General features: G+C 34.6%; 1 long non-coding RNA gene across 1 annotated transcript; it reads left to right on the plus strand.

Annotated features, from left to right (window-relative positions):
- The first annotated feature begins 9,409 nt into the window (after positions 1–9,409).
- Positions 9,410–11,841, plus strand: LOC142623333 (uncharacterized). Its single transcript, XR_012842121.1, has 2 exons — positions 9,410–9,754; positions 10,178–11,841. It is a non-coding gene; the product is annotated as an uncharacterized LOC142623333 (long non-coding RNA).
- Positions 11,842–12,067: the final 226 nt, after the last annotated feature.

Raw genomic sequence — 12,067 nt, forward strand, 5'->3', positions numbered from 1 at the left:
ATGAGTGTGGGAAAATGTAATATAATTATTTTAAAAGAATATAATGTAAAAATTATAGGTTAAATAGTGATTATATAAAACTTACATAAAAAAAATAGATATGTATGCAAAATACGTCATAGGTTTCATTATATAAAACACACACACGCAAACACACACACAAACACACATATTGCTTGAAGGTATCATTAACTTTATGCAATTCAATTAAAAATAATGATGTTAAAACAAATGAGTAACAACTCAAAAGATTTCATTTGTATATTCATACCTTTCATCTTTAGAAAGATTTTTACTTAAATTAGCCGAATTTAAGTTTTATATATATATATATATATATATATATTAATAAATTTGGATTTAGAATATATGCTCTCAATCTAAACCTATCTTCTCCCATTATTTAAGTGCACAAAAATGGATTGAATGTACCAAATGGATTAAAGTGGACTGAATAGGAACAACATGAACTGAATAGGACCTAAGTTGACCGAATAGGACCAAAGTAAACTGAATAAGACTGAATGGACCGAATAAGACCAAAATGGATAGAACGGACTGATGTGAACCGAATGAACAGAATAGGACCAAAGTTGACTGGATAGGACCAAAGTTGACCGAATAGTCTGAAGTGGATTGAATAGGACCAAATAAGACCAAAGGGGAAAAAATGGACCGAATAAGACCGAATAGACTGAATAGGACTAAATTAGATCGACGTGGACCAAATGGACATAATTAGACCAAATTTAATTGCATAGGACCAAAGTGGACCAAATAGGACAGAAGTGGATTGAATAGGACTGAATAGGATTAAAGTGAATAGAATGGACTGAATATAACCAAAGTGGATTGAATTGAACCGAATAAGACGAAAGTGGAAAGAATAGGACTGAAGTGGACCGAATAAGACCAAAGTGAACATAATGGACCGAATAGAACAAAAGTGGACCAAATTGGACCAAAGTGGATTGGATAGGACCAAATAAGACCAAAGTAAACAGAATAGACCGAAGTGAGCCATATAAGACTAAATTGGACCGAAGTGGATTGAATAGGACCAAAGTGGATAGAATAGACCAAATAAGACTGAATTTGAAAATTCGAAACGATAAAATTATGAGCCAATTACAATGATAATTACATTTCTAGTTACATTTTTTATGAAAGCATAAATAGTAGTGAAACCTAGAGTTCAAATATAAAATTGAGGGAGTATGGGGTCTCGCTTAGGAGTGAGTATACTTTGGTCACGCTCAGGTAGGAAAGCCACATTGACACTGGTCACCCACCTCAACCCATTTTTCTAAAGCCAAAAAAAGAAATGGTACAAAAACGAGTCTAGCTAGTAGTAAGTTAACTATAACAAAAACGGAAAATTCTATCTGATATTTCTTAGGATTAGGGAAGATTACATTGCTCAACATCATGTTTATTTATGTAGAACTAGCCTTTTTTGGTGAGAGATACTAATGCCAATGTGCAGTCGAATGGCCTACATGAGCAAGAGCATCAAGGCAGTGGTCTGTGCTTATCAACAGAAAAAAAGGCAGTGGTCTGTGCTACAAGATATTAAATTAATTTTTGTGTATAGTTCATTATAGTTTCTTAAATATTGTATTTTACACATAAGATTCTCAATTAAATTCAATCATGTGGACTAATTAAGAAATTGTAAGTGCACAATTGCACCTGGACCCAAAGACAATCACGGGCTCAGGCCCAATGAGCCTTAAACAATAAGATTTGTAGAGTGTGGGCTTTAAACCTATGTTAGAAATGCTGGGATCTTGATAACAGACTTTTATAAGCAAACGCAAGTAAATAAAGAACGATAATGACAAATGGGTCTCCTCGGACTCAAGCCGAGAACTATTTCTTTATTATTTCTCTTTCTTCCTTCACAATTACAAGTTCTTCATTTCTTTCTTAGTTTTTCTGATCCCCCTTTTCTTTGGCCTTTACCCCCCTTTTATACTGCCTTCCTTGATACTTTTTGAACAGTGACTAGAAGTTTCCCCCTCACTGTTCAGGGGTCACCTCCCCATTAATGCGGCTAGGGAAGTAGGTGCAGAGCCTTTAATGCGGAGGTGACAGCCTTTATTCTTGATATTTTCTTTAATACTGGTGCATCTAGAAGATTCAGGATGCCCCCTTCTAACCACTGGTCTCTCCAGAGTTGTGCTTTGACCTTCATAATGAAACTTTGAACTCTCTAGGGCTTTTCCGAGGATAATCTAGTCCTCGGCTGTATCCTCAGATCCTCGGTGTATGGGCCGACTCATAGAGTTTAACCCTGGAGCAGGTCGGCCCTCCATGTTACAGCCCAAAGGCCCACATGCCCATTTGGGCCCTTTTACTCCCCACAGAAATGTAGCACATCTTTTTGAAAATATAATTAAATTCAACTGTATAATTTATTATTTATTAGTCAAAACAATGCTACAAAATGATTAAATTTAATTTGGATAAGCCAAAAATTACAATACCAAGAAATTTTATCTTTTAATTTTTTTGGGTTAGGGAAAGGTCCATCATGGCCAAGCCCATCTGATCCAAGTCCAATACTTAAATTTGTTTAAGTAGCAGTTTTCATGTCTTTCAAAAGACAATGTTCAAAACAACCAAAATCCAAATGAGAGATTTTTTAAATATTACTAGTCACAAATCCACATGATGCGTGGGAATAGATAAATATTTTGTAATTATGATATAATGTATAATTTGTTCTCCTAAATTTGTTGAAGATAATTTGTTCTCCATAAAAATTAAACAATTTTTTAAAATTATTTTCCATCTTTCTATCTCTACAAATAAATCATTCTATTATTTTTGGGTTTATTCAATTGATATTTATCCAATTTTAGATTGTTCTTATTCTTCTAAATTATGTTATAGTGTGTTATGTTTTCCCAAAAAAAATTTTATTCACAAATAAAATTTTTAAGTTTCAAATATATTATTTAAATTTCTCATTCTCTTTAAGGATATTATCATGATAATGAAAACTCATTATAAAATTACACTTAATATTACTCAAATAACCAATAGGCACATTCATACATAGCCAAGATTGTATTTTGATATAAATTCAAATTCTCACTTTCAAAATGACTAAGTCATTACTCAAACAAAAATTAAATAAAAACAATAAGAGGGAGAGAGAGGATTTATGATAGGGAACTCAATTCAATTCAATTGGTCTTCTTCATATTGAATCCAAATTCAATTTCTTTAGATTGCTAACCAAGCATACATCTTCTTGGATTTTCTTAAACCCAATTGATCTTCATGGATTTTGAGGCAAAGTCTTCTGGCAAAGGCATCCCATAATAATATTTAAATTTGTTACAATACAAAACCAAAAAAAGAGTAACATATCTTGGACTAAGTTATGCATCAATATTCATGTTACAACTAATATGTATGTACAAAAAAAATGATTTATGCTATGCATATACAAAGGGAACAATTTATCCATAATGGTGAATACATCTACAATTTACTTGAAAATTGAATATACATTTCTATTTGAGACACAACTTTCTAAACATTGGTTAACGACCACATAAACTATAGTAGCCAAACCCCACTACAATTCTTTTACTATATTCTTCACCATAGCTTTGAGATTTTTTTATGGGAACCAATGTTATTGGCACTTGAGATCTTCAATGGCACATTACCAACAAAATTAATCGGGGAAACCTGAAGAATATGGGGGAGAAAAAAAGAAACTCACTATATATATATATTTATTTATATTCACACACAACAAATTCGTAGTTTTTTTAAAATACTAATTGGGTGGCAATTGAACGGTTTTCATAGCTGCTTGATTGAGGAGGAGAGTCATAGACTTGAAGGAAGCTTGAACTATTATCAGATTGAATTTGATGGAATAGTAAATGGAAAGTTGAAAAGTTAGGAAACATTAATTGAGAGAGAGAGAGAGAGAAGAAAATGGAAATAGATTTGGCTTGATGGAGTAATAGATGGGAAGTTGAAAAATGGTATAAAAAAAATTATGTACTAAGAAACTATTTACTTAGAAAAAAGAAATCACTTCTCAATAGGACATTTATCCCTACAAAATCACTTTTAGCATCAAATGTGGAGCTATCTATAGTAGATATGCCACATGAAATGTAAAACAAAAACATAATGAATAATTAAAGGATAATGAAACATGGTGAGAGAACAAAAGTCTTTAGAGCCTAAGAACCGGAATAACTTAAACTCCTGTGATTGAACATTTAGTTAGTTGTTTTTTATCACCTAATAATCATTGCAAAAAGAATAATGAAAAACATCAATCTCTATAGACATTGAGGAAAATTGAAGTTTCAATATTTAAAAAAAAAAAAATCCACATGTTTCTTCCTTCACCATTTTAAGAAAGTCCTCTATCTTGTAATTGATGCACACATCAGCCCTAAGATCCTTGCAAACAACCATTTTTTCATCACTCATTGCCACTCACAATCTAAAAATATATGAATACTTGGAAACCAAACTTATGCATTAGAAGAAAAGTGATATTGGACTTGCAGTAACAACACACTTGCTCCATGGTATTTAACTATCTGAATTGCAAATGTACCAACACCACTTGAGCTCCCATGGACCTGAAATTTTAATATTCATCAATTTTTCATTGGAGACACCATGTTGCAACAAACAAAAATGATAGAAATTATCATTTTAAGCTTGTATCGTGCATAAGTTATCAAACCATTTGTAAATTGGACCATAAATTACACTAAATAATCATAAAGGCTCCAAATTACCAAAACTAAAAAAAAACTACCAAATAATTGAGAGAGAGAGAGAGAGAGAGAGAGAGAGAGAGAGAGAGAGAGAGAGAGAGAGAGAAATAACTTCTTTTTGTTAGAGAAAACTATGCATAAAATGAAAGAAAAAAATGACAAATTTATAGTAAGAGAGTGCGAATAAGAAAAGACAAAATAAATGAAGATAAAGAGAAAGATGAAGAATGATATTAAAGTAGAGAGTAGTGGGGAGATGTAAAGGTAAGGGAATGAGAAAGGTTTGAGAAAGTGTAAATATTATTATAAAAAAAAGTGAATGAGTAATGTTAAAAAAATTATAGGAAAATTGAAAATAAAAAAAGATAATAACATGGACGCAGATGTAGCTCAACTAGAGTGTAGCAACAATAGATACTATGCTTCAGCTTTTAGATATATGGACTAGTTGGAAATTTGCAAATTTCATGCTATGCAAGTGGGAAAATGTAATATAATTATTTTAAAAGAATATAATATAAAAATTATAGGTTAAATAGTGATTATATAAAGCTTATATAATAAAAAATAGTGAATGCAAAATACGTCATATGTTTCATTACATAAAACACACACACACACACACATATAGCTTGAAGGTATCATTAACTTTATGCAATTCATTTAAAAATAATGATGTTAAAACAAATGAGTGTGGTGGGCCTTTTTTGAAATGTTGGGCTGGGCTGCCTCTTGCTATACTAAGGCCCAAGTATTTTGGGTAGGAGAGTTAGGACTGGTCCAATTACAACTCACTCTTGGTCCAGCTTGTGCACAAACTATGCCCCTTTCTCTTTGGCAAACTTCGGTCACATGCACATGGTAGGCTTTGCCACTACAACAAAGCTATGACAGGTAGGATGTAATGATAAATAATAAAAGACATGTGTTTGTTGTTAGACAATGCAAATAAAGGATCTTTAATTAAAATGAAGAATACAACAACCAGAAACGAGTCGCGAGAGGAATGGCAGAAATAAAGAGGGAAATAATAACAGTGATTAAATCAAAGAAAAATGTTAGTCTACCATATTAAATCATATTACGAGATTAAGACCAAGGAGGAAACCATTTCCTCAATGTGAATAACCTCTCAGGAAGATCCTGCCGTAGAAATTATTCACTTTGAGGGAACGGAACTGAATGGCTTTTGCCCTGAAGAATCCTTTCTTTTTTTCAATTGAGAATAGGCCTTTAGGGGGAGAGAGGGGGTTAGCCTACTGGTGCATGTTTGCCATACTTTACTCTCTGTTTTTCTTCTTTATTCTCTGATTCTCATTTCTCTCTTCTTTCTTAGTGTTTTTCGTGTAGTGTCGTGGTGGTGGTGATACTGTGATTCTCTCTTTTTGATTGTTACTGTTGTGATTATGTTGATTCCCTCCCCCCCTTTACTATGCACGACAAGAGCCCTATATATACTGCTTGCTGTGACTGGTTTTTACCTTTTTGGCCTTTAACTGCTTTTGTCTGGATTTGGGTGTCCTCCGACAACTCACTGGTTTGTCAGTTGCCTAGCCACCACCACTTACCTGTGCTGGCTGTGCCACTACCTATTACTAAACAAGGAAAACTGTTTTTTTTTTTTTGCTTGTTCACTGGGACATTCTTATCCTCCACGGTGTGGGTATTCTCTCTTGCTATCCCTCATGGCATACACCTAGTGCTTTTGTCTGGATTTGGGTGTCCTCCGACAACTCACTGGTTTGTCAGTTGCCTAGCCACCACCACTTATCTGTGCTGGCTATGCCACTACCCATTACTAGACAAGGAAAACTGTTTTTTATGCTTGTTCACCGTGACATTCTTATCCTCCATGGTGTGGGTATTCTCTCTTGCTATCCCTCATGTCATGCACCTAGTGGTTCCAGCTCATCCTCCCTCTTTTGGGTGGTATGTCATCCTAGCAGGACATTTCCTCCAAAAGAGTTTGAGTGAGAATCCCAGAATAGGCTTTTCCCTTCTCCCCACCTTCAGACCATACCCCTTTTTACCTCTGATCCATGACCCACCACCCTTGTATTGGCTGGGTACAGGTTAGTAGTGCTTGGACCTTGTGCGTGCTCTTCTTCCGTGTACATCAAAAGCTTGTCTGCTATTCATGTGTTTGCCATGGTCTAGAGGTTCCTCTATGCATTTTGCCACTCATCTTTGACCTCTTATAGCATGAACTGTCTTCTGATTTTCCATTCTTTATTGGCTTGCTCCTTTCAAGGGCTAGACCTTGCTTGATTGCGGGTTCGCCCATCTTGAGCCCATTCTTTGCTCCTTTTGTAGTCTTGTTGTCATTCCTGCCATACCACACTGCCATTCCTGCTATGGTGTTATTTGGCACACGCCTACTGGGCCTCTTTTGGGCCTGTTGCACGTTCTTCTTCCAATTGGTTATAATGTCCCATTATGATTATTGGATTCATACTCATCCTACTTTGGGCTTCTTGGATCCATTACATTGTTTGTGGACTTCTTTGGCCCATTTTTTCCTTGTTGGACATCCTCGGCCCCTTTTCCCTCCTTGGGCGTCCTCGGCCCATTTCCAACTCTACAGTCCCATAGGCTTTTACTAACTCTTCTTGGGCTTCCTTAACCCAATTACTATATCCTTCATCCTTAGGGTTCATGGGCTTTCCATAAACCCCTTACTTTCTTACTTCATTACTTCGGGCTTTCTGTGACCTATTCTCACTTTTCTACATCACATAATGCTCATGGGTTTACTGCTTCTTCCTTTGGGCTCCCGTTGGCCCATTTGCTTTCTCAAGGCCCATTTGTTCACTTTATGGGCCTAAGACTCATCATTCCTGTCATTCCGGCTTGATAAGTTTCTTTCTTTCAATCCATTAACTCTCTTCTTGCCCATGTAGTTGGGCTTCTTCCTGCTGCTGAGCTTTCCCAAAATAAGCATCAACAATGAGTAACTGCTTAAAAGATTTCATTTGTATATTCATACCTTTCATCTTTAGAAAGACTTTTACTTAAATTAGTCAAATTTAAGTGAACCAAAATGCTACGTTAATTTAGCTCAATAGGAGTGTAATAATAATAAGTGTTATGTTTAAGATTTAAGATAGTTTGAGATCTATATATATTAATTAATAAATTTGGATTTAGAATATGTGCTCTCCATCTAAACTTATCTTCTCCCATTATGTAAGTGTACAAAAATGGATTGAATGTACCAAATGGACTAAAGTGGACTAAATAGGAACAAAGTGAACTAAATAGGACCTAAGTTGACTGAATAGGACCAAAGTGAATTGAATAAGATTGATTGGACCAAATAGGACCAAAATGGATAGAATGGAATGATGTGGACCGAATAAGACTAAGTGAACAGAATAGGACCAAATTGGACCAATTAGGACTAAATTCGACCGAATAGGACTAAATAAGACTATAGGACTAAATAGGACCAAAGTGGACCGAATAGAACTGAAGTGGATTGAATAGGACCAAATAAGACCGAAGTGGACAAAATGGACCGAATAGACTAAATAGGACTAAATTAGATCCACGAGGCCAAATGGACATAATAAGACCAAATTTAATTGCATAGGACCAAAGTGGACTGAATAGGATAGAAGTGGATTGAATAGGATTAAAGTGAGAAGAATGGATTGAATATAACCAAAGTGGATTGAGTAGCACCAAATAAGACCACAGTGGAAAGAATAGTATTGAAGTAGACCGAATAAGACCAAAGTGGACAGAATGGACCGAATATAACAAAAAGTGGACCAAATTGGACCGAAGTGAATTGGATAGGACCAAATAAGACTAAAGTTAACAGAATAGACCGAAGGAAGCCGTATAGGACTAAAGTGGACCGAAGTGGATTGAATAGGACCAAAGTGGATTGAATAGGACCAAAGTCGATTGAATAGGACCAAAGTGGACAGAATAGACCAAATAAGACTGAATTTGAAAATTCGAAACGATAAAATTATGACCCAATTACAATGATAATTACATTTCTAGTTACATTTTTTTATGAAAGCATAAATAGTAGTGAAACCTAGAGTTCAAGTATAAAAATGAGGGAGTATGGGGTTTCGCTTGGGAGCGGGTATACTTTGGTCACGCTCAAGTAGAAAAGCCACACTGACACTAATCACCCACCTCAACCCATTTTTCTAAAGCCAAAAAAAAAGAAAAAGAAGTACAATAACAAGTCCAGCTAGTAGTGAGTTAACTATAACAAAAAAGGAAAATTCCATCAAATATTTCTTAGGATTAGGGAAGATTACATTGCTCAACATCAAGTTTTATTTATGTAGAACTAGCCTTTTGTAGTGAGAGATACTAACTCCAATGTTCAGTCGAATGGCCTACATGAGCAAGAGCATCAAGGCATTGGTCTGTGTTACAAGATATTAAATTAATTTTTGTGTACAGTTCATTATAACTTCTTAAATATTGTATTTTACACATAAGATTTTCAATTAAATTCAATCATGTGGACTTATTAATAAATGTAGCACATCTTTTTGAAAAGATAATTAAATTCAACTGTATAATTTATTATTTATTAGTCAAAACAATCCTACGAAATGATTAAATTTAATTTGGATAAGCTAAAAATTACAATACCAAGAAATTTTATCTTTTAATTTTTTTGGGTTAGGGAAAGGTCCATCATGGCCAAGCCCATCTGATCCAAGTCCAATACATAAATTTGTTTAAGTAGCAGTTTTCATGTCTTTCGAAAGACAATGTTCAAAACAACCAAAATCCAAATGAGGAATTTTTTTTTTTTCAAAATTACACTGATTTAACACGAGTTAGAAATCGAGCCTATTGAACTCGATTTCAACATAGAATCCAGTACTTCTGAATTTATCATGAGTTTCTGCTTCGGACTGGTTTGTGGGTTTCGAGTTTTTGCTCATTCATAGTGTGGAGATTAGCCTTTTGCGGACGAAGACAGAGAGATCAGCCTTTTTTTCGAGGTTGGTTTTCCATTAAAACTTTTCATTTGTTATGTATTGGCTTGTGAATTATTCTTTTGAGTTTTGACTATGATTCTTTCAATTATTTTATAGTTCCATAAAATAAAATAAAATAAAATTTGTGTATGAGTTGTGTTTGATTATGAATGTGGGTTTTTCATATTTTCTTTAATGTGGGTTTTTGATATTGTTGTTCGTTTTGACTTAGATTTTCGAAAATATAAGCTACCCAGGTAGTTAAATAGGTGCTTTTTTTGGTTTCTGGATTCGGACATTCTAAAACTCTTTTAAGTGTTTGTAAGAATGTTTTGAGAATATTTTTTGATGGGTTAAGCTCTACTGTTTATATATTAAGCTGTCTGTTAGTTGGGATACTTTTTTTTTTTTTTTTATTGGGTTCTGAATATTGAATGTTGACTATAGATAATGGATTCTAGCCAAAGCTCTGTATTGGATAATGAATTGAGTGTTGTCATAGTTGATCAACAAGAGGAGGATCAAGTAGAACCTACTCATGGAAGTCCAAGCAGATCAAACACTCCGAGTAGACATGAAAAGCAAAATGTAGAAGTACCAAAAGTTGGCATGAAGTTTGATTGTGATGATAGCGCGTATGAATTTTACAAAGAATATGCTCAACGGATTGGCTTTAGTGTAAGGAAACAATTTGTCAAGCGAGCAAAGACGGGACAACTTAAAAGGAGAACATTTTGTTGCTCAAAAGAGGGTGAGCGAAGTGTAGACAAATGCTGAGAACAAGTATCTTTTTGCCGCCCTATTACACAAGTGGGTTGTTTAGCACAAATGACTTGTCAACTCCAAAAGGATGGTAAGTTTATTAGTTGTTTCTTTTCATGAACAACATAATCACGAGCTTGCTTCTTTGCCAATAAAGAATATGTCAAGATCAAAGAGAGAAATTGCACCTGCTCAAAAAGCCATTGCAGATGATGTAGAGAAGCCTGGTATATCAGTAACAAAAGCCATTGATTCATTGAGCATGCAAGCTGTGGGTGGTGAAACTCTTGAGATTCTGAATGTTGACTATAAGAATTCTGTACATAATGAGAGGGGGATGGCTTTGAAGAAAGGAGATGGTTGTGCTGTGATGGAATACTTTCATAAGATGCAATTAGAAGATCCAACTTTTTTTTATTCAATACAACTTGATGATGATAATCAAATCATGAGCATTTTTTGGGCTGATGCTAGATCAATAGTTGATTATGGACATTTTGGAGATGTTGTATGTTTTGACACAATGGAGTGCCTGAGTCGAATATTGTCACTCTACTTCAATACCAGCCTAGAGCATTCGTGGTCAACCCGGTTTCATTTAGAGAGATTGTGGAGGAAGTAAAGGAAATGGGATTCAATCCTTCCAGGTTGGAGTTTGCTCTGGCAGTATTTGTATTGCGGGCTATGAGCAAATCAACATCGGAAAGAGAGGTTGACGTTTATAAGAAATGGGGTTTGTTTGAGAATGATATTTTTTTGGCATTTAGAAGGCATCCGTGGTGTATGATGGCATCTGAGGAGAAGATTATGCGGTTAGTGGATTTGCTTGCCAACAAGATGGGTATGGATTCTTCCCTCTTTATCAAACGCCCAGGACTTGTTTCTTTGAGCTTGGAAAAGCGGTTGATTCCTAGGGGTTTTGTTTTTCAAGGTTTTTTATCAAAAGGTTTGGTGAAGAAGGATTTTAATATATATCCTTTGTTTGAGTGTCCTGAAAGGACATTTGTGCATAAGTATATTATGCCTCATAAGGAGGAAGCTTCTGAGCTGTTGAAGCTATACAAGGAAAAAATGGATTCTTCAAAAATGAGAAGAGAATAACCTTGTTGGATTACTTACTTTAGTTGAGCTCCAAGATTGCAATTAATCCATTTTCTTTTTATTTGTAATGTGAATTCTCTTTTATTTGTTTGACCATTGAAGCTTGAGTTCCAGAACGAGATGCATAATCATCTGCTTTGCTATTGTGATCTGTTCTTGCTTTATACATGGGAATAACTCTGCAACTAATTCTATTGCTGAACTTTTGTAACTAAAAATATGAACTATCTGTGGAGCTTTTGTCAGTGAATTTTCATTTCTTTCATCTTTTTTCCATAAAAAGGCATCTATCTCCTTGAACATGATCTTTTTATGCAATTGTATTACTTGATGGTGTTGTAATGTTGGTGCATGCAACTGCGAGACTGTGATATTGCTTCTTCAATTTGGTTATTCTGAGTTTGTAATAAAACTATGGTGCAGTCTCAAGTCTTATATGTTGTGTGCATTCCAAATTACCTAGCTGCATCCTGT

Source organism: Castanea sativa, chromosome 2 (assembly GCF_040712315.1).
Source record: "Castanea sativa cultivar Marrone di Chiusa Pesio chromosome 2, ASM4071231v1".
Classification (NCBI taxonomy): Eukaryota; Viridiplantae; Streptophyta; class Magnoliopsida; order Fagales; family Fagaceae; genus Castanea; species Castanea sativa.